The following is a 23,417-nucleotide window of genomic DNA, read 5'->3' as shown; positions in this document are numbered from 1 at the left end:
AAGTAGTAGTTTCCGATGCACATCTGGTGGCATTCTTTAATCTGTGGACTATCAGAGTGTTGATGAAACACAGAAATTGCATCGGGATTGAATACAACAGTCACCATGCGCAATTTCCACCATGGGAGTAATGTCTCAGACATTCTACGCTTTGGTCGTTCCCTGAGAGACCAGCAGTAGTTTATGATGCACATCTGGTTAGCATTCTGTAATCTGTGGACTATCAGAGTGTTGTTGAAACACAGAAAATGCATCGGAATTGAATACAACAGTCACCATCCGCACTTTCCTCCATGGGAGTAATGTCTCAAACAGTCTACGCTTTGATTGTTCCCTGGAAGACCAGTAGTAGTTTCCGATGCACATCTGGCGGCATTCTGTAATCTGTGGACTATGAGAGTGTTGATGAAACACAGAAATTGCATCGGGATTGAATACAACAGTCACCATGCGCACTTTCCTCCACAGGAGTAATGTGTCAAACAGTCTACACTTTGATCGTTCCCTGGAAGACCAGTAGTAGTTTCCGATGCACATCTGGTGGCATTCTGTAATCTGTGGACTATCAGAGTGTTGATGAAACACAGAAATTGCATCGGGATTGAATACAACAGTCACCATGCGCACTTTCCTCCACAGGAGTAATGTCTCAAACAGTCTACGCTTTGATCGTTCCCTGGGAGACCAGTAGTTGTTTCCGATGCACATCTGGAGGCATTCTGTAATCTGTGGGCTAACTGAGTGTTGATGAAACACAGAAATTGCATCTGGATTGAATACAACGGTCACCATTCGCACTTTCCTCCATGGGAGTAATGTCTCAAACATTCTACTCTTTGATCGTTCCCTGGTAGACCAGTAGTTGTTTCGATGCACATCTGGTTTCATTCTGTATTCTATGCACTATCTGAGTGTTGATGAAACACAGAAATTGAGTCGTGATTGAATACAACAGTCACCATGCGCACTTTCCTCCACTGCAGTAATGTTTCAAACAGTCTACCCTTTGGTCGTTCCCTGGAAGACCAGAAGTATTTTCCGATGCACATATGGAGGCCTTCTGTAATCTGTGGACTAACTGAGTGTTGATGAAACACAGAAATTGCATCGGGATTGAATACAACAGTCACCATGCGAACTTTCTTCCACGGGAGTTATGTAGCAAACAGTCTATGCTTTGATCGTTTCCACGAAGACCAGTAGTAGTTTCCGATGCACATCTGGATTCATTCTGTAATCTGTGGACTAACTGAGTGTTGATGAAACACAGAAATTGCATCTGGATTGAATACAACAGTCACCATTCGCACTTTCCTCCATGGGAGTAATGTCTCAAACATTCTACTCTTTGATCGTTCCCTGGAAGACAAGTAGTAGTTTCCGTTACTCATCTTGAGGCATTCTGTAATCTGTGGACCTTCAGAGTGTTGATGAAACACAGAAATAGCATCGGGATTGAATACAACAGTCACCATGCACACTTTCCTCCATGGGAGTAATGTACCAAACTGTCATCGATTTGATCGTTCCCTGAAGACCAGTAGTAGTTTCCGATGCACATCTGTAGGCATTCTGTTATTTGTGGTCTATCCGGGTCTGATGAAACACAGAAATTGCATCTTGATTGAATACAACAGTCACCATGGCCACTCTCCTCCATGGGAGTAATGTCTCAGACATTCTACGCTTTGGTCGTTCCCTGAAAGACCAGCAGTAGTTTCCGATGCACATCTGGAGGCATTCTGTAATCTGTTTACTATCAGAGTGTTGTTGAAACACAGAAATTGCATCGGGATTTAATGCAACAGTCACCATGCGGACTTTCCTCCATGGGAGTAACGTCTCAAAGAGTCTACGCTTTGATCGTTCCCTGGAAGAATAGTAGTTGTTTCCGATGCACATCTGGTGGCATTCTGTAATCTGTGGACTATCAGAGTGTTGATGAAACACAGAAGTTGCATCGGGATTGAATACAACAGTCACCATGCGCACTTTCCTCCACAGGAGTAATGTCTCAAACAGTCTACGCTTTGATCGTTCCCTGGGAGACCAGTAGTTGTTTCCGATGCACATCTGGTATCATTCTGTAATCTGTGCACTATCAGAGTGTTGATGAAACACAGAAATTGCATCGGGATTGAATACAACAGTCACCATGCGCACTTTCCTCCACTGGAGTAATGTTTCAAACAGTCTACGCTTTGATCGTTCCCTGGAAGACCAGAAGTAGTTTCCGATGCACATATGGAGGCCTTCTGTAATCTGTGAACTAACTGAGTGTTGATGAAACACAGAAATTGCATCGGGATTGAATACAACAGTCACCATGCGAACTTTCTTCCACGGGAGTTATGTCTCAAACATTCTATGCTTTGATCGTTTCCTCGAAGACAAGTAGTAGTTTCCGATGCACATCTGGAGCCATTCGGTAATCTGTGGACCTTCAAAGCGTTGATGAAACACAGAAATTGCATCGGGATTGAATACAACGGTCACCATGCGCACTTTCATCCACGGGAGTAATGTCTCAAACAGTCTACGCTTTGATCGTTCCCTGGAAGACCAGTAGTTGTTTCCGATGCACATCTGATATCATTCTGTAATCTGTGCACTATCAGAGAGTTGATGAAACACAGAAATTGCATCGGGATTGAATACAACAGTCACCATGCGCACTTTCCTCCACTATAGTAATGTCTCAAACAGTCTACGCTTTGATCGTTCCCTGGAAGACCAGTAGTAGTTTCCGATGCACATCTTCAGGCATTCTGTAACCTGTGGACTAACTGAGAGTTGATGAAACAAAGAAATTGCATCGGGATTGAATACAACAGTCACCATGCGCACTTTCTTCCACGGGAGTAATGTCTCAAACTGTCATCGTTTTGATCGTTCCCTGAAGACCAGTAGTAGTTTCCGATGCACATCTGGAGGCATTCAGTAATTTGTGGTCTATCCGGGTGTTGATGAATCACAGAAATTGCATCGGCATTGAATACAACAGGCACCATGCAAACTTTCCTCCACTGGAGTAATGTCTCAAACAGTCTAAGCTTTGATCGTTCCCTGGAAGACCAGTAGTAGTTTCCGATGCACATCTTCAGGCATTCTGTAACCTGTGGACTAACTGAGAGTTGATGAAACAAAGAAATTGCATCGGGATTGAATACAACAGTCACCATGCGCACTTTCTTTTACGGGAGTAATGTCTCAAACTGTCATCGATTTGATCGTTCCCTGAAGACCAGTAGTAGTTTCCGATGCACATCTGGAGGCATTCAGTAATCTGTGGTCTATCCGGGTGTTGATGAAACACAGAAATTGCATCGGCATTGAATACAACAGGCACCATGCAAACTTTCCTCCATGGGAGTAATGTCTCAAACAGTCTAGGCCTTGACCGTTCCCTGGAAGAAAAGTAGTAGCTTCCGATGCACATCTGGAGGCATTCTGTAATCTGTGGACTATCAGAGTGTTGATGAAACACAGAAATTGCATCGGGATGGAATACAACAGTCACCATGCGCACTTTCCTCCACGGGAGTAATGTCTCAAACAGTCTACGCTTTGATCGTTCCCTGGAAGACCAGTAGTTGTTTCCGATGCACATCTGATATCATTCTGTAATCTGTGCACTATCAGAGTGTTGATGAAACACAGAAATTGCATCGGGATTGAATACAACAGTCACCATGCGCACTTTCCTCCACTGGAGTAATGTCTCAAACAGTCTACGCTTTGATCGTTCCCTGGAAGACCAGTAGTAGTTTCCGATGCACATCTTCAGGCATTCTGTAACCTGTGGACTAACTGAGAGTTGATGAAACAAAGAAATTGCATCGGGATTGAATACAACAGTCACCATGCGCACTTTCTTCCACGGGAGTAATGTCTCAAACTGTCATCGATTTGATCGTTCCCTGAAGACCAGTAGTAGTTTACGATGCACATCTGGAGGCATTCAGTAATTTGTGGTCTATCCGGGTGTTGATGAAACAGAGAAATTGCATCGGCATTGAATACAACAGGCACCATGCAAACTTTCCTCCATGGGAGTAATGTCTCAAACAGTTACGCCTTGACCGTTCCCTGGAAGAAAAGTAGTAGTTTCCGATGCACATCTGGAGGCATTCTGTAATCTGTGGACTATCAGAGTGTTGATGAAACACAGAAATTGCATCGGGATTGAATTCAACAGTCACCATGCCCACTTTCCTCCACGGGAGTAATGTCTCAAAGAGTCTACGTTTGATCGTTCCCTGGAAGACCAGTAGTAGTTTCCGATGCACATCTATAGGCATTCTGTAACCTGAGGACCCTCAAAGTATTGACGAAACACAGAAATTGCATCGTGATTGAATTAAACAGTCACCATGCGCACTTTCCTCCATGGGAGTAATGTCTCAAACAGTCTATGCTCTGATCGTTCCCAGGAAGACCAGTAGTAGTTTCCGATGCACATCTGGAGGCAATCTGTAATCTGTGGACAATCAGAGTGTTGATGAAACACAGAAATTGCATCTGGATTGAATACAACAGTCACCATTTGCATTTTCCTCCATGGGCGTAATGTCTCAAACTGTCATCGATTTGATCGTTCCCTGAAGACCAGTAGTAGTTTCCGATGCACATCTGGAGGCATTCTGTAATTTGTGGTCTATCCGGGTGTTGATGAAACCCAGAAATTGCATCGGCATTGAATACAACTGTCACCATGCGAACTTTCCTCCATGGGAGTAATGTCTCAAACAGTCTATGCCTTGATCGTTCCCTGGAAGGAAAGTAGTAGTTTCCGATGCACATCTGGAGGCATTCTGTAATCTGTGGACTATCAGAGTTTTGATGAAACGCAGAAATTGCATCGGGATTGAATACAACAGACACCATGCCCACTTTCCTCCACGGGAGTAATGTCTCAAGGAGTCTACGCTTTGATCGTTTCTTGGAAGACCAGTAGTAGTTCCCGATGCACATCTGGAGGCATTCTGTAATCTGTGGACTAACGGAGAGTTGATGAAACACAGTAATTGCATCGGGATTGAATACAACAGTCACCATGCGCACTTTCTTCCACGGGAGTAATGTCTCAAACAGTCTATGCTTTGATCGTTTGCTCGAAGACCAGTAGTAGTTTCCGATGCACATCTGGAGGAATTCTGTAACCTGAGGACCCTCAAAGTATTGACGAAACACAGAAATTGCATCGTGATTGAATACAACAGTCACCATGCGCACATTCCTCCATGGGAGTAATGTCTCAAACAGTCTATGCTCTGATCGTTCCCAGGAAGACCAGTAGTAGTTTCCGATGCACATCTGGAGGCAATCTGTAATCTGTGGGACAATCAGAGTGTTGATGAAACACAGAAATTGCATCTGGATTGAATACAACAGTCACCATTCGCACTTTCCTCCATGGGAGTAATGTCTCAAACTGTCATCGATTTGATCGTTCGCTGAAGACCAGTAGTAGTTTCCGATGCACATCTGGAGGCATTCAGTAATTTGTGGTCTATCCGGGTGTTGGTGAAACACAGAAATTGCATCGGCATTGAATACAACAGGCACCATGCAAACTTTCCTCCATGGGAGTAATGTCTCAAAGAGTCTACGCCTTGATCGTTCCCCGGAAGAAAAGTAGTAGTTTCCGATGCACATCTGGAGGCATTCTGTAATCTGTGGACTATCAGAGTGTTGATGAAACACAGAAATTGCATCGGGATTGAATACAACAGTCACCATGCCCACTTTCCTCCACAGGAGTAATGTCTCAAAGAGTCTACGCTTTGATCGTACCCTGGAAGACCAGAAGTAGTTATCGATGCATATCTGGAGGCATTCTGTAATCTGTGGACTAACTGAGTGTTGATGAAACACAGAAATTGCATCGGGATTGAATACAAGAGTCACCATGCGCACTTTCATCCACGGGAGTAATGTCTCAAACAGTCTATGCTTTGATCGTTTCCTCGAAGACCTGTAGTAGTTTCCGATGCACATCTGGAGGCATTCTGTAATCTGTGGACTAACTGAGTGTTGATGAAACACAGAAATTGCATCGGCATTGAATACAACAGTCACCATGCCCACTTTCCTCCATGGGAGTAATGTCTCAAACAGTCTACGCTTTGATTGTTCCCTGGAAGACCAGTAGTAGTTTCATATGCACATCTGGAGACATTCTGTAATCTGTGGACTACCAGAGTGTTGGTGAAACACAGAAATTGCATCGCGATTTAATACAACAGTCGCCAAACGCACTTTCCTCCATGGGAGTAATGACTCAAATAGTGTACGCTTTGATCGTTCCCAGGAAGACCAGAAGTAGTTTGCGATGCACATCTGGTAGCATTCTGTAAACTGTGGACTAACAGAGTGTTGATGAAACACAGAAATTGCATCGGGATTGGATACAACAGTCACGATCCGCACTTTACTCCATGGGAGTAATGTCTTATACAGTCCACGATTTGATCGTTCACTGGACGACCAGTAGCAGTTTCCGATGCACATCTGGTGGCATTGTGTAATCTGTGGACTAACTGAGTGTTGATGAAACACAGAAATTGCATCGGGATGTAATACAACAGTCACCATGCGCACTTTCCTCCACGGGAGTAATGTCTCAAACAGTCTACGCTTTGATCGTTCCCTGGAAGACCAGTAGTTGTTTCCGATGCACATCTGATATCATTCTGTAATCTGTGCACTATCAGAGTGTTGAATAAACACAGAAATTGCATCGGGATTGAAAACAACAGTCACCATGCGCACTTTCCTCCACTGGAGTAATGTCTCGAACAGTCTACGCTTTGATCGTTCCCTGGAAGACCAGTAGTAGTTTCCGATGCACATCTTCAGGCATTCTGTAATCTGTGGACTAACTGAGACTTGATGAAACAAAGAAATTGCATCGGGATTGAATACAACAGTCACCATGCGCACTTTCTTCCACGGGAGTAATGTCTCAAACGGTCTATGCTTTGATCGTTTCCTCGAAGACCAGTAGTAGTTTCCGATGCACATCTATAGGCATTCTGTAACCTGAGGACCCTCAAAGTATGGACGAAACACAGAAATTGCATCGGGATTGAATACAACAGTCACCATGCGCACTTTCTTCCACGGGAGTAATGTCTCAAACGGTCTATGCTTTGATCGTTTCCTCGAAGACCAGTAGTTGTTTCCGATGCACATCTGATATCATTCTGTAATCTGTGCACTATCAGAGTGTTGATGAAACACAGAAATTGCATCGGGATTGAATACAACAGTCACCATGCGCACTTTCCTCCACTGGAGTAATGTCTCAAACAGTCTACGCTTTGATCGTTCCCTGGAAGACCAGTAGTAGTTTCCGATGCACATCTTCAGGCATTCTGTAACCTGTGGACTAACTGAGTGTTGATGAAACAAAGAAATTGCATCGGGATTGAATACAACAGTCACCATGCGCACTTTCTTCCACGGGAGTAATGTCTCAAACTGTCATCGATTTGATCGTTCCCTGAAGACCAGTAGTAGTTTCCGATGCACATCTGGAGGCATTCAGTAATTTGTGGTCTATCCGGGTGTTGATGAATCACAGAAATTGCATCGGCATTGAATACAACAGGCACCATGCAAACTTTCCTCCACTGGAGTAATGTCTCAAACAGTCTAAGCTTTGATCGTTCCCTGGAAGACCAGTAGTAGTTTCCGATGCACATCTTCAGGCATTCTGTAACCTGTGGACTAACTGAGAGTTGATGAAACAAAGAAATTGCATCGGGATTGAATACAACAGTCACCATGCGCACTTTCTTCCACGGGAGTAATGTCTCAAACAGTCTATGCTTTGATCGTTTGCTCGAAGACCAGTAGTAGTTTCCGATGCACATCTGGAGGAATTCTGTAACCTGAGGACCCTCAAAGTATTGACGAAACACAGAAATTGCATCGTGATTGAATACAACAGTCACCATGCGCACATTCCTCCATGGGAGTAATGTCTCAAACAGTCTATGCTCTGATCGATCCCAGGAAGACCAGTAGTAGTTTCCGATGCACATCTGGAGGCAATCTGTAATCTGTGGGACAATCAGAGTGTTGATGAAACACAGAAATTGCATCTGGATTGAATACAACAGTCACCATTCGCACTTGCCTCCATGGGAGTAATGTCTCAAACTGTCATCGATTTGATCGTTCGCTGAAGACCAGTAGTAGTTTCCGATGCACATCTGGAGGCATTCAGTAATTTGTGGTCTATCCGGGTGTTGGTGAAACACAGAAATTGCATCGGCATTGAATACAACAGGCACCATGCAAACTTTCCTCCATGGGAGTAATGTCTCAAAGAGTCTACGCCTTGATCGTTCCCTGGAAGAAAAGTAGTAGTTTCCGATGCACATCTGGAGGCATTCTGTAATCTGTGGACTATCAGAGTGTTGATGAAACACAGAAATTGCATCGGGATTGAATACAACAGTCACCATGCCCACTTTCCTCCACAGGAGTAATGTCTCAAAGAGTCTACGCTTTGATCGTACCCTGGAAGACCAGAAGTAATTATCGATGCATATCTAGAGGCATTCTGTAATCTGTGGACTAACTGAGTGTTGATGAAACACAGAAATTGCATCGGGATTGAATACAACAGTCACCATGCGCACTTTCATCCACGGGAGTAATGTCTCAAACAGTCTATGCTTTGATCGTTTCCTCGAAGACCTGTAGTAGTTTCCGATGCACATCTGGAGGCATTCTGTAATCTGTGGACTAACTGAGTGTTGATGAAACACAGAAATTGCATCGGCATTGAATACAACAGTCACCATGCCCACTTTCCTCCATGGGAGTAATGTCTAAAACAGTCTACGCTTTGATTGTTCCCTGGAAGACCAGTAGTAGTTTCATATGCACATCTGGAGACATTCTGTAATCTGTGGACTACCAGAGTGTTGTTGAAACACAGAAATTGCATCGCGATTTAATACAACAGTCGCCAAACGCACTTTCCTCCATGGGAGTAATGACTCAAATAGTGTACGCTTTGATCGTTCCCAGGAAGACCAGAAGTAGTTTGCGATGCACATCTGGTAGCATTCTGTAAACTGTGGACTAACAGAGTGTTGATGAAACACAGAAATTGCATCGGGATTGGATACAACAGTCACGATCCGCACTTTACTCCATGGGAGTAATGTCTTATACAGTCCACGATTTGATCGTTCACTGGACGACCAGTAGCAGTTTCCGATGCACATCTGGTGGCATTGTGTAATCTGTGGACTATCAGAGTGTTGATGAAACACAGAAATTGCATCGGGATGTAATACAACAGTCACCATGCGCACTTTCCTCCACGGGAGTAATGTCTCAAACAGTCTACGCTTTGATCGTTCCCTGGAAGACTAGTAGTTGTTTCCGATGCACATCTGATATCATTCTGTAATCTGTGCACTATCAGAGTGTTGAATAAACACAGAAATTGCATCGGGATTGAATACAACAGTCACCATGCGCACTTTCCTCCACTGGAGTAATGTCTCGAACAGTCTACGCTTTGATCGTTCCCTGGAAGACCAGTAGTAGTTTCCGATGCACATCTTCAGGCATTCTGTAATCTGTGGACTAACTGAGAGTTGATGAAACAAAGAAATTGCATCGGGATTGAATACAACAGTCACCATGCGCACTTTCTTCCACGGGAGTAATGTCTCAAACGGTCTATGCTTTGATCGTTTCCTCGAAGACCAGTAGTAGTTTCCGATGCACATCTATAGGCATTCTGTAACCTGAGGACCCTCAAAGTATTGACGAAACACAGAAATTGCATCGGGATTGAATACAAAAGTCACCATGCGCACTTTCTTCCACGGGAGTAATGTCTCAAACGGTCTATGCTTTGATCGTTTCCTCGAAGACCAGTAGTTGTTTCCGATGCACATCTGATATCATTCTGTAATCTGTGCACTATCAGAGTGTTGATGAAACACAGAAATTGCATCGGGATTGAATACAACAGTCACCATGCGCACTTTCCTCCACTGGAGTAATGTCTCAAACAGTCTACGCTTTGATCGTTTCCTCGAAGACCAGTAGTAGTTTCCGATGCACATCTTCAGGCATTCTGTAACCTGTGGACTAAGTGAGAGTTGATGAAACAAAGAAATTGCATCGGGATTGAATACAACAGTCACCATGCGCACTTTCTTCCACGGGAGTAATGTCTCAAACTGTCATCGATTTGATCGTTCCCTGAGGACCAGTAGTAGTTTCCGATGCACATCTGGAGGCATTCAGTAATTTGTGGTCTATCCGGGTGTTGATGAAACACAGAAATTGCATCGGCATTGAATACAACAGGCACCATGCAAACTTTCCTCCATGGGAGTAATGTCTCAAACAGTCTACGCCTTGACCGTTCCCTGGAAGAAAAGTAGTAGTTTCCGATGCACATCTGGAGGCATTCTGTAATCTGTGGACTATCAGAGTGTTGATGAAACACAGAAATTGCATCGGGATGGAATACAACAGTCACCATGCGCACTTTCCTCCATGGGAGTAATGTCTCAAACAGTCTACGCCTTGACCGTTCCCTGGAAGAAAAGTAGTAGTTTCCGATGAACATCTGGAGGCATTCTGTAATCTGTGGACTATCAGAGTGTTGATGAAACACAGAAATTGCATCGGGATGGAATACAACAGTCACCATGCGCACTTTCTTCCACGGGAGTAATGTCTCAAACTGTCATCGATTTGATCGTTCCCTGAAGACCAGTAGTAGTTTCCGATGCACATCTGGAGGCATTCAGTAATTTGTGGTCTATCGGGGTGTTGATGAATCACAGAAATTGCATCGGCATTGAATACAACAGGCACCATGCAAACTTTCCTCCAATGGAGTAATGTCTCAAACAGTCTAAGCTTTGATCGTTCCCTGGAAGACCAGTAGTAGTTTCCGATGCACATCTTCAGGCATTCTGTAACCTGTGGACTAACTGAGAGTTGATGAAACAAAGAAATTGCATCGGGATTGAATACAACAGTCACCATGCGCACTTTCTTCCACGGGAGTAATGTCTCAAACTGTCATGGATTTGATCGTTCCCTGAAGACCAGTAGTAGTTTCCGATGCACATCTGGAGGCATTCAGTAATTTGTGGTCTATCCGGGTGTTGATGAAACACAGAAATTGCATCGGCATTGAATACAACAGGCACCATGCAAACTTTCCTCCATGGGAGTAATGTCTCAAACAGTCTACGCCTTGACCGTTCCCTGGAAGAAAAGTAGTAGTTTCCGATGCACATCTGGAGGCATTCTGTAATCTGTGGACTATCAGAGTGTTGATGAAACACAGAAATTGCATCGGGATGGAATACAACAGTCACCATGCGCACTTTCCTCCATGGGAGTAATGTCTCAAACAGTCTACGCCTTGACCGTTCCCTGGAAGAAAAGTAGTAGTTTCCGATGCACATCTGGAGGCATTCTGTAATCTGTGGACTATCAGAGTGTTGATGAAACACAGAAATTGCATCGGGATGGAATACAACACTCACCATGCGCACTTTCTTCCACGGGAGTAATGTCTCAAACTGTCATCGATTTGATCGTTCCCTGAAGACCAGTAGTAGTTTCCGATGCACATCTGGAGGCATTCAGTAATTTGTGGTCTATCCGGGTGTTGATGAATCACAGAAATTGCATCGGCATTGAATACAACAGGCACCATGCAAACTTTCCTCCACTGGAGTAATGTCTCAAACAGTCTAAGCTTTGATCGTTCCCTGGAAGACCAGTAGTAGTTTCCGATGCACATCTTCAGGCATTCTGTAACCTGTGGACTAACTGAGAGTTGATGAAACAAAGAAATTGCATTGGGATTGAATACAACAGTCACCATGCGCACTTTCTTCCACGGGAGTAATGTCTCAAACTGTCATCGATTTGATCGTTCCCTGAAGACCAGTAGTAGTTTCCGATGCACATCTGGAGGCATTCAGTAATTTGTGGTCTATCCGGGTGTTGATAAAACACAGAAATTGCATCGGCATTGAATACAACAGGCACCATGCAAACTTTCCTCCATGGGAGTAATGTCTCAAACAGTCTACGCCTTGACCGTTCCCTGGAAGAAAAGTAGTAGTTTCCGATGCACATCTGGAGGCATTCTGTAATCTGTGGACTATCAGAGTGTTGATGAAACACAGAAATTGCATCGGGATGGAATACAACAGTCACCATGCGCACTTTCCTCCACGGGAGTAATGTCTCAAACAGTCTACGCTTTGATCGCTCCCTGGAAGACCAGTAGTTGTTTCCGATGCACATCTGATATCATTCTGTAATCTGTGCACTATCAGAGTGTTGATGAAACACAGAAATTGCATCGGGATTGAATACAACAGTCACCATGCGCACTTTCCTCCACTGGAGTAATGTCTCAATCAGTCTACGCTTTGATTTTCCCTGGAAGACCAGTAGTAGTTTCCGATGCACATCTTCAGGCATTCTGTAACCTGTGGACTAACTGAGAGTTGATGAAACAAAGAAATTGCATCGGGATTGAATACAACAGTCACCATGCGCACTTTCTTCCACGGGAGTAATGTCTCAAACTGTCATCGATTTGATCGTTCCCTGAAGACCAGTAGTAGTTTCCGATGCACATCTGGAGGCATTCAGTAATTTGTGGTCTATCCGGGTGTTGATGAAACACAGAAATTGCATCGGCATTGAATACAACAGGCACCATGCAAACTTTCCTCCATGGGAGTAATGTCTCAAACAGTCTACGCCTTGACCGTTCCCTGGAAGAAAAGTAGTAGTTTCCGATGCACATCTGGAGGCATTCTGAAATCTGTGGACTATCAGAGTGTTGATGAAACACAGAAATTGCATCGGGATTGAATTCAACAGTCACCATGCCCACTTTCCTCCACGGGAGTAATGTCTCAAAGAGTCTACGTTTGATCGTTCCCTGGAAGAACAGTAGTTGTTTCCGATGCACATCTGGTATCATTCTGTAATCTGTGCACTGTCAGAGTGTTGATGAAACACAGAAATTGCATCGGGATTGAATACAACAGTCACCATGCGCACTTTCCTCCACTGGAGTAATGTCTCAAACAGTCTATGCTTTGATCGTTCCCTGGAAGACCAGTAGTAGTTTCCGATGCACATCTATAGGCATTCTGTAACCTGAGGACCCTCAAAGTATTGACGAAACACAGAAATTGCATCGTGATTGAATACAACAGTCACCATGCGCACTTTCCTCCATGGGAGTAATGTCTCAAACAGTCTATGCTCTGATCGTTCCCAGGAAGACCAGTAGTAGTTTCCGATGCACATCTGGAGGCAATCTGTAATCTGTGGACAATCAGAGTGTTGATGAAACACAGAAATTGCATCTGGATTGAATACAACAGTCACCATTCGCACTTTCCTCCATGGGAGTAATGTCTCAAACTGTCATCGATTTGATCGTTCCCTGAAGACCAGTAGTAGTTTCCGATGCACATCTGGAGGCATTCAGTAATTTGTGGTCTATCCGGGTGTTGATGAAACACAGAATTTGCATCGGCATTGAATACAACAGGCACCATGCAAACTTTCCTCCATGGGAGTAATGTCTCAAACTGTCTACGCCTTGTTCGTTCCCTGGGAGAAAAGTAGTAGTTTCCTATGCACATCTGGAGGCATTCTGTAATCTGTGGACTATCAGAGTCTTGATGAAACACAGAAATTGCATCGGGATTGAATACAAGATTCACCATGCCCACTTTCCTCCACGGGAGTAATGTCTCAAAGAGTCTACGTTTGATCGTTCCCTGGAAGACCAGTAGTTGTTTCCGATGCACATCTGGTATCATTCTGTAATCTGTGCACTGTCAGAGTGTTGATGAAACACAGAAATTGCATCGGGATTGAATACAACAGGCACCATGCGCACTTTCCTCCATGCGAATAATGTCTCAATCAGTCTATGCTTTGATCGTTCCCAAAAGACCAGTTGTAGTTTCCGATGCACATCTGGAGGCAATCTGTAATCTTGGACTATTAGAGTGCTGATGAAACACAGAAATTGCATCTGGATTGAATACAACAGTCACCATTTGCATTTTCCTCCATGGGCGTAATGTCTCAAACTGTCATCGATTTGATCGTTCCCTGAAGACCAGTAGTAGTTTCCGATGCACATCTGGAGGCATTCTGTAATTTGTGGTCTATCCGGGTGTTGATGATACCCAGAAATTGCATCGGCATTGAATACAACTGTCACCATGCGAACTTTCCTCCATGGGAGTAATGTCTCAAACAGTCTATGCCTTGATCGTTCCCTGGAAGGAAAGTAGTAGTTTCCGATGCACATCTGGAGGCATTCTGTAATCTGTGGACTATCAGAGTGTTGATGAAACACAGAAATTGCATCGGGATTGAATACAACAGACACCATGCCCACTTTCCTCCACGGGAGTAATGTCTCAAGGAGTCTACGCTTTGATCGTTCCTTGGAAGACCAGTAGTAGTTCCCGATGCACATCTGGAGGCATTCTGTAATCTGTGGACTAACGGAGAGTTGATGAAACACAGTAATTGCATCGGGATTGAATACAACAGTCACCATGCGCACTTTCTTCCACGGGAGTAATGTCTCAAACAGTCTATGCTTTGATCGTCTGCTCGAAGACCAGTAGTAGTTTCCGATGCACATCTGGAGGAATTCTGTAACCTGAGGACCCTCAAAGTATTGACGAAAAACAGAAATTGCATCGTGATTGAATACAACAGTCACCATGCGCACATTCCTCCATGGGAGTAATGTCTCAAACAGTCTATGCTCTGATCGTTCCCAGGAAGACCAGTAGTAGTTTCCGATGCACATCTGGAGGCAATCTGTAATCTGTGGGACTTACCAGAGTGTTGATGAAACACAGAAATTGCATCTGGATTGAATACAACAGTCACCATTCGCACTTTCCTCCATGGGAGTAATGTCTCAAACTGTCATCGATTTGATCGTTCGCTGAAGACCAGTAGTAGTTTCCGATGCACATCTGGAGGCATTCAGTAATTTGTGGTCTATCCGGGTGTTGGTGAAACACAGAAATTGCATCGGCATTGAATACAACAGGCACCATGCAAACTTTCCTCCATGGGAGTAATGTCTCAAAGAGTCTACGCCTTGATCGTTCCCTGGAAGAAAAGTAGTAGTTTCCGATGCACATCTGGAGGCATTCTGTAATCTGTGGACTATCAGAGTGTTGATGAAACACAGAAATTGCATCGGGATTGAATACAACAGTCACCATGCCCACTTTCCTCCACAGGAGTAATGTCTCAAAGAGTCTACGCTTTGATCGTACCCTGGAAGACCAGAAGTAGTTATCGATGCATATCTGGAGGCATTCTGTAATCTCTGGACTAACTGAGTGTTGATGAAACACAGAAATTGCATCGGGATTGAATACAACAGTCACCATGCGCACTTTCATCCACGGGAGTAATGTCTCAAACAGTCTATGCTTTGATCGTTTCCTCGAAGACCTGTAGTAGTTTCCGATGCACATCTGGAGGCATTCTGTAATCTGTGGACTAACTGAGTGTTGATGAAACACAGAAATTGCATCGGGATTGAATACAACAGTCACCATGCCCACTTTCCTCCATGGGAGTAATGTCTCAAACAGTCTACGCTTTGATTGTTCCCTGGAAGACCAGTAGTAGTTTCATATGCACATCTGGAGACATTCTGTAATCTGTGGACTACCAGAGTGTTGGTGAAACACAGAAATTGCATCGCGATTTAATACAACAGTCGCCAAACGCACTTTCCTCCATGGGAGTAATGACTCAAATAGTGTACGCTTTGATCGTTCCCAGGAAGACCAGAAGTAGTTTGCGATGCACATCTGGTAGCATTCTGTAAACTGTGGACTAACAGAGTGTTGATGAAACACAGAAATTGCATCGGGATTGGATACAACAGTCACGATCCGCACTTTACTCCATGGGAGTAATGTCTTATACAGTCCACGATTTGATCGTTCACTGGACGACCAGTAGCAGTTTCCGATGCACATCTGGTGGCATTGTGTAATCTGTGGACTATCAGAGTGTTGATGAAACACAGAAATTGCATCGGGATGTAATACAACAGTCACCATGCGCACTTTCCTCCACGGGAGTAATGTCTCAAACAGTCTACGCTTTGATCGTACCCTGGAAGACCAGTAGTAGTTTCCGATGCACATCTTCAGGCATTCTGTATTCTGTGGACTAACTGAGAGTTGATGAAACAAAGAAATTGCATCGGGATTGAATACAACAGTCACCATGCGCACTTTCTTCCACGGGAGTAATGTCTCAAACGGTCTATGCTTTGATCGTTTCCTCGAAGACCAGTAGTAGTTTCCGATGCACATCTATAGGCATTCTGTAACCTGAGGACCCTCAAAGTATTGACGAAACACAGAAATTGCATCGGGATTGAATACAAAAGTCACCATGCGCACTTTCTTCCACGGGAGTAATGTCTCAAACGGTCTATGCTTTGATCGTTTCCTCGAAGACCAGTAGTTGTTTCCGATGCACATCTGATATCATTCTGTAATCTGTGCACTATCAGAGTGTTGATGAAACACAGAAATTGCAACGGGATTGAATACAACAGTCACCATGCGCACTTTCCTCCACTGGAGTAATGTCTCAAACAGTCTACGCTTTGATCGTTTCCTCGAAGACCAGTAGTAGTTTCCGATGCACATCTTCAGGCATTCTGTAACCTGTGGACTAACTGAGAGTTGATGAAACAAAGAAATTGCATCGGGATTGAATACAACAGTCAACATGCGCACTTTCTTCCACGGGAGTAATGTCTCAAACTGTCATCGATTTGATCGTTCCCTGAGGACCAGTAGTAGTTTCCGATGCACATCTGGAGGCATTCAGTAATTTGTGGTCTATCCGGGTGTTGATGAAACACAGAAATTGCATCGGCATTGAATACAACAGGCACCATGCAAACTTTCCTCCATGGGAGTAATGTCTCAAACAGTCTACGCCTTGACCGTTCCCTGGAAGAAAAGTAGTAGTTTCCGATGCACATCTGGAGGCATTCTGTAATCTGTGGACTATCAGAGTGTTGATGAAACACAGAAATTGCATCGGGATGGAATACAACAGTCACCATGCGCACTTTCCTCCATGGGAGTAATGTCTCAAACAGTCTACGCCTTGACCGTTCCCTGGAAGAAAAGTAGTAGTTTCCGATGAACATCTGGAGGCATTCTGTAATCTGTGGACTATCAGAGTGTTGATGAAACACAGAAATTGCATCGGGATGGAATACAACAGTCACCATGCGCACTTTCTTCCACGGGAGTAATGTCTCAAACTGTCATCGATTTGATCGTTCCCTGAAGACCAGTAGTAGTTTCCGATGCACATCTGGAGGCATTCAGTAATTTGTGGTCTATCGGGGTGTTGATGAATCACAGAAATTGCATCGGCATTGAATACAACAGGCACCATGCAAACTTTCCTCCACTGGAGTAATGTCTCAAACAGTCTAAGCTTTGATCGTTCCCTGGAAGACCAGTAGTAGTTTCCGATGCACATCTTCAGGCATTCTGTAACCTGTGGACTAACTGAGAGTTGATGAAACAAAGAAATTGCATCGGGATTGAATACAACAGTCACCATGCGCACTTTCTTCCACGGGAGTAATGTCTCAAACTGTCATGGATTTGATCGTTCCCTGAAGACCAGTAGTAGTTTCCGATGCACATCTGGAGGCATTCAGTAATTTGTGGTCTATCCGGGTGTTGATGAAACACAGAAATTGCATCGGCATTGAATACAACAGGCACCATGCAAACTTTCCTCCATGGGAGTAATGTCTCAAACAGTCTACGCCTTGACCGTTCCCTGGAAGAAAAGTAGTAGTTTCCGATGCACATCTGGAGGCATTCTGTAATCTGTGGACTATCAGAGTGTTGATGAAACACAGAAATTGCATCGGGATGGAATACAACAGTCACCATGCGCACTTTCCTCCATGGGAGTAATGTCTCAAACAGTCTACGCCTTGACCGTTCCCTGGAAGAAAAGTAGTAGTTTCCGATGCACATCTGGAGGCATTCTGTAATCTGTGGACTATCAGAGTGTTGATGAAACACAGAAATTGCATCGGGATGGAATACAACACTCACCATGCGCACTTTCTTCCACGGGAGTAATGTCTCAAACTGTCATCGATTTGATCGTTCCCTGAAGACCAGTAGTAGTTTCCGATGCACATCTGGAGGCATTCAGTAATTTGTGGTCTATCCGGGTGTTGATGAATCACAGAAATTGCATCGGCATTGAATACAACAGGCACCATGCAAACTTTCCTCCACTGGAGTAATGTCTCAAACAGTCTAAGCTTTGATCGTTCCCTGGAAGACCAGTAGTAGTTTCCGATGCACATCTTCAGGCATTCTGTAACCTGTGGACTAACTGAGAGTTGATGAAACAAAGAAATTGCATTGGGATTGAATACAACAGTCACCATGCGCACTTTCTTCCACGGGAGTAATGTCTCAAACTGTCATCGATTTGATCGTTCCCTGAAGACCAGTAGTAGTTTCCGATGCACATCTGGAGGCATTCAGTAATTTGTGGTCTATCCGGGTGTTGATGAAACACAGAAATTGCATCGGCATTGAATACAACAGGCACCATGCAAACTTTCCTCCATGGGAGTAATGTCTCAAACAGTCTACGCCTTGACCGTTCCCTGGAAGAAAAGTAGTAGTTTCCGATGCACATCTGGAGGCATTCTGTAATCTGTGGACTATCAGAGTGTTGATGAAACACAGATATTGCATCGGGATGGAATACAACAGTCACCATGCGCACTTTCCTCCACGGGAGTAATGTCTCAAACAGTCTACGCTTTGATCGCTCCCTGGAAGACCAGTAGTTGTTTCCGATGCACATCTGATATCATTCTGTAATCTGTGCACTATCAGAGTGTTGATGAAACACAGAAATTGCATCGGGATTGAATACAACAGTCACCATGCGCACTTTCCTCCACTGGAGTAATGTCTCAATCAGTCTACGCTTTGATTTTCCCTGGAAGACCAGTAGTAGTTTCCGATGCACATCTTCAGGCATTCTGTAACCTGTGGACTAACTGAGAGTTGATGAAACAAAGAAATTGCATCGGGATTGAATACAACAGTCACCATGCGCACTTTCTTCCACGGGAGTAATGTCTCAAACTGTCATCGATTTGATCGTTCCCTGAAGACCAGTAGTAGTTTCCGATGCACATCTGGAGGCATTCAGTAATTTGTGGTCTATCCGGGTGTTGATGAAACACAGAAATTGCATCGGCATTGAATACAACAGGCACCATGCAAACTTTCCTCCATGGGAGTAATGTCTCAAACAGTCTACGCCTTGACCGTTCCCTGGAAGAAAAGTAGTAGTTTCCGATGCACATCTGGAGGCATTCTGAAATCTGTGGACTATCAGAGTGTTGATGAAACACAGAAATTGCATCGGGATTGAATTCAACAGTCACCATGCCCACTTTCCTCCACGGGAGTAATGTCTCAAAGAGTCTACGTTTGATCGTTCCCTGGAAGAACAGTAGTTGTTTCCGATGCACATCTGGTATCATTCTGTAATCTGTGCACTGTCAGAGTGTTGATGAAACACAGAAATTGCATCGGGATTGAATACAACAGTCACCATGCGCACTTTCCTCCACTGGAGTAATGTCTCAAACAGTCTATGCTTTGATCGTTCCCTGGAAGACCAGTAGTAGTTTCCGATGCACATCTATAGGCATTCTGTAACCTGAGGACCCTCAAAGTATTGACGAAACACAGAAATTGCATCGTGATTGAATACAACAGTCACCATGCGCACTTTCCTCCATGGGAGTAATGTCTCAAACAGTCTATGCTCTGATCGTTCCCAGGAAGACCAGTAGTAGTTTCCGATGCACATCTGGAGGCAATCTGTAATCTGTGGACAATCAGAGTGTTGATGAAACACAGAAATTGCATCTGGATTGAATACAACAGTCACCATTCGCACTTTCCTCCATGGGAGTAATGTCTCAAACTGTCATCGATTTGATCGTTCCCTGAAGACCAGTAGTAGTTTCCGATGCACATCTGGAGGCATTCAGTAATTTGTGGTCTATCCGGGTGTTGATGAAACACAGAATTTGCATCGGCATTGAATACAACAGGCACCATGCAAACTTTCCTCCATGGGAGTAATGTCTCAAACTGTCTACGCCTTGACCGTTCCCTGGAAGAAAAGTAGTAGTTTCCTATGCACATCTGGAGGCATTCTGTAATCTGTGGACTATCAGAGTCTTGATGAAACACAGAAATTGCATCGGGATTGAATACAAGATTCACCATGCCCACTTTCCTCCACGGGAGTAATGTCTCAAAGAGTCTACGTTTGATCGTTCCCTGGAAGACCAGTAGTTGTTTCCGATGCACATCTGGTATCATTCTGTAATCTGTGCACTGTCAGAGTGTTGATGAAACACAGAAATTGCATCGGGATTGAATACAACAGGCACCATGCGCACTTTCCTCCATGCGAATAATGTCTCAATCAGTCTATGCTTTGATCGTTCCCAAAAGACCAGTTGTAGTTTCCGATGCACATCTGGAGGCAATCTGTAATCTTGGACTATTAGAGTGCTGATGAAACACAGAAATTGCATCTGGATTGAATACAACAGTCACCATTTGCATTTTCCTCCATGGGCGTAATGTCTCAAACTGTCATCGATTTGATCGTACCCTGAAGACCAGTAGTAGTTTCCGATGCACATCTGGAGGCATTCTGTAATTTGTGGTCTATCCGGGTGTTGATGATACCCAGAAATTGCATCGGCATTGAATACAACTGTCACCATGCGAACTTTCCTCCATGGGAGTAATGTCTCAAACAGTCTATGCCTTGATCGTTCCCTGGAAGGAAAGTAGTAGTTTCCGATGCACATCTGGAGGCATTCTGTAATCTGTGGACTATCAGAGTGTTGATGAAACACAGAAATTGCATCGGGATTGAATACAACAGACACCATGCCCACTTTCCTCCACGGGAGTAATGTCTCAAGGAGTCTACGCTTTGATCGTTCCTTGGAAGACCAGTAGTAGTTCCCGATGCACATCTGGAGGCATTCTGTAATCTGTGGACTAACGGAGAGTTGATGAAACACAGTAATTGCATCGGGATTGAATACAACAGTCACCATGCGCACTTTCTTCCACGGGAGTAATGTCTCAAACAGTCTATGCTTTGATCGTCTGCTCGAAGACCAGTAGTAGTTTCCGATGCACATCTGGAGGAATTCTGTAACCTGAGGACCCTCAAAGTATTGACGAAAAACAGAAATTGCATCGTGATTGAATACAACAGTCACCATGCGCACATTCCTCCATGGGAGTAATGTCTCAAACAGTCTATGCTCTGATCGTTCCCAGGAAGACCAGTAGTAGTTTCCGATGCACATCTGGAGGCAATCTGTAATCTGTGGGACTTATCAGAGTGTTGATGAAACACAGAAATTGCATCTGGATTGAATACAACAGTCACCATTCGCACTTTCCTCCATGGGAGTAATGTCTCAAATTGTCATCGATTTGATCGTTCGCTGAAGACCAGTAGTAGTTTCCGATGCACATCTGGAGGCATTCAGTAATTTGTGGTCTATCCGGGTGTTGGTGAAACACAGAAATTGCATCGGCATTGAATACAACAGGCACCATGCAAACTTTCCTCCATGGGAGTAATGTCTCAAAGAGTCTACGCCTTGATCGTTCCCTGGAAGAAAAGTAGTAGTTTCCGATGCACATCTGGAGGCATTCTGTAATCTGTGGACTATCAGAGTGTTAATGAAACACAGAAATTGCATCGGGATTGAATACAACAGTCACCATGCCCACTTTCCTCCACAGGAGTAATGTCTCAAAGAGTCTACGCTTTGATCGTACCCTGGAAGACCAGAAGTAGTTATCGATGCATATCTGGAGGCATTCTGTAATCTCTGGACTAACTGAGTGTTGATGAAACACAGAAATTGCATCGGGATTGAATACAACAGTCACCATGCGCACTTTCATCCACGGGAGTAATGTCTCAAACAGTCTATGCTTTGATCGTTTCCTCGAAGACCTGTAGTAGTTTCCGATGCACATCTGGAGGCATTCTGTAATCTGTGGACTAACTGAGTGTTGATGAAACACAGAAATTGCATCGGGATTGAATACAACAGTCACCATGCCCACTTTCCTCCATGGGAGTAATGTCTCAAACAGTCTACGCTTTGATTGTTCCCTGGAAGACCAGTAGTAGTTTCATATGCACATCTGGAGACATTCTGTAATCTGTGGACTACCAGAGTGTTGGTGAAACACAGAAATTGCATCGCGATTTAATACAACAGTCGCCAAACGCACTTTCCTCCATGGGAGTAATGACTCAAATAGTGTACGCTTTGATCGTTCCCAGGAAGACCAGAAGTAGTTTGCGATGCACATCTGGTAGCATTCTGTAAACTGTGGACTAACAGAGTGTTGATGAAACACAGAAATTGCATCGGGATTGGATACAACAGTCACGATCCGCACTTTACTCCATGGGAGTAATGTCTTATACAGTCCACGATTTGATCGTTCACTGGACGACCAGTAGCAGTTTCCGATGCACATCTGGTGGCATTGTGTAATCTGTGGACTATCAGAGTGTTGATGAAACACAGAAATTGCATCGGGATGTAATACAACAGTCACCATGCGCACTTTCCTCCACGGGAGTAATGTCTCAAACAGTCTACGCTTTGATCGTTCCCTGGAAGACCAGTAGTTGTTTCCGATGCACATCTGATATCATTCTGTAATCTGTGCACTATCAGAGTGTTGAATAAACACAGAAATTGCATCGGGATTGAATACAACAGTCACCATGCGCACTTTCCTCCACTGGAGTAATGTCTCGAACAGTCTACGCTTTGATCGTTCCCTGGAAGACCAGAAGTAGTTTCCGATGCACATATGGAGGCCTTCTGTAATCTGTGAACTAACTGAGTGTTGATGAAACACAGAAATTGCATCGGGATTGAATACAACAGTCACCATGCGAACTTTCTTCCACGGGAGTTATGTCTCAAACATTCTATGCTTTGATCGTTTCCTCGAAGACCAGTAGTAGTTTCCGATGCACATCTGGAGCCATTCGGTAATCTGTGGACCTTCAAAGTGTTGATGAAACACAGAAATTGCATCGGGATTGAATACAACGGTCACCATGCGCACTTTCATCCACGGGAGTAATGTCTCAAACAGTCTACGCTTTGATCGTTCCCTGGAAGACCAGTAGTTGTTTCCGATGCACAT

The sequence above is a fragment of the Schistocerca gregaria genome, chromosome 3, assembly GCF_023897955.1.
Source record: "Schistocerca gregaria isolate iqSchGreg1 chromosome 3, iqSchGreg1.2, whole genome shotgun sequence".
Taxonomy (NCBI): Eukaryota; Metazoa; Arthropoda; class Insecta; order Orthoptera; family Acrididae; genus Schistocerca; species Schistocerca gregaria.
Note: the sequence above shows the minus strand (reverse complement) of the source record.